The sequence below is a fragment of the Manacus vitellinus genome, unplaced genomic scaffold, assembly GCF_001715985.3.
Source record: "Manacus vitellinus isolate BGI_N305 unplaced genomic scaffold, ASM171598v3 scaffold_12_pilon, whole genome shotgun sequence".
NCBI lineage: Eukaryota > Metazoa > Chordata > Aves > Passeriformes > Pipridae > Manacus > Manacus vitellinus.
This window is the reverse complement of record NW_021938949.1, coordinates 2,705,357-2,706,887: the sequence shown is the minus strand read 5'-3', so window position 1 is coordinate 2,706,887 and position 1,531 is coordinate 2,705,357.

The following is a 1,531-nucleotide window of genomic DNA, read 5'->3' as shown; positions in this document are numbered from 1 at the left end:
TGGGCAGGAGCACCACACAGTCCCTGAGCATCCCCCCAGCCCTCACAAGGGTTTATGTGTGGTGGGGAGCACTGTGTTTCCCTCTCACCCAGGTGACACATGGCACCCCCACATATGTAGCTCTACCACGGGGAAGAGTGCACCCTGCTGTCCCTGAGCACCCACCTCCCCACAGCCCACATCAGGGCTTGCATTGTGTCTCTGTGTGGTGTGAATGGGGCAGGGTGATACCTGCTCCATTCCCCTCCCAGGGGACACATGGCACCCCAAAACTGTGGCTGCCCCTGAGCATCCCCCCCGGCCCGCACAAGTGCTTGTGTGTCGTGGGGAGTGCTGCAACCCTCGGGGTGAGAGCGGGGAACGGCAGGAGCTGCTCCATTCACACACACCACCCACCCCCTCAGGGGACACACACGGCACCCAAAAAGTGTGGCTGTACCTGGGCAGGGGCACCACACTGTCACTGGACACTCCTCCCGGCCCACACAAGGGTTTGTGTGTGGTGGGGAGCACTGCAACCCTTGTGGTGTGTGTGGGGCAGGCTGGTACGTGTTTCCCTCCCACCCAGGTGACACATGCCACCCCCACAAGTGTCACTGTACCCGGGGGGGAACACCTCACTGCCCCTGAGCACCTCCCCAGTCATAGCAGGGCTCGTGTTTTGCTCCTATATGTGCACGGGGCAGGGTGGTATCTGTTCCCCCCTCCTTTAGGTGACAGGGCACCCCCACAGCTGTACCCAAGGAAGGGGAGGGAGACACCCCACTTAGTAGCCACCCCTGGTCCACACCTGGGCTCCAGTTTTGCCCCACCGTGGGGTGCGTGGGGCAGGGCACAACTGCCCTGTTCCCCCCTCCTTCAGGTGACACATGGCACCCCCAAAAGTGTACCTGTCCTTGGAAGGGGTGCACCCCACTGTCCTTGAGCACCCCTCTGCCCCCATATGTGTGTGGGGAAGAGTGGTACCTGTTCCCTCCCCCTTTCAGGTGACACATGTCACTCCCACAAGTGGTGGAACTCCACTGTCTCAGAGCAGCCCCCTCACCCCCAGTCCACACCTGAGCTGCAGTTGTGCTACCCCATGGTGTGCATGGAGCAGGGCCGTACCTGTCATCCCTCCCCCCCCCAGGTGACATATGGCACCCCCACAAGTGTACCTGTCCCCGAGGTGAGGGGCACCCCACTGTCCCTGAGCACCCCACTGGCCCCAAGCACCCCACTGGCCCCAAACCAGAGCTCACATTGTGCTCCCCTGCGGTGTGTGTGGGGCAGGGTGATACCTGCTCCATCCCCCACCCCCCCTCAAGGGACACATGGCACCTCCAAAGTGTAGCTGTACCCGAGATGGGGGCATCTCACTGCCTCTGAGCACCCTCCCCAGCCCTCAGATGGGTTTGTGTGTGGTGGGGAGCACTGCACACCCCTGAGTCGTGTGTGGGGCAGGGCGGTACCTGTCCCCCCCCTCCTTCAGGTGACACATAGCACCCCCAGAAGTGTAGCTGTCCCTAGGGGGGGACACCCTATTGCACCT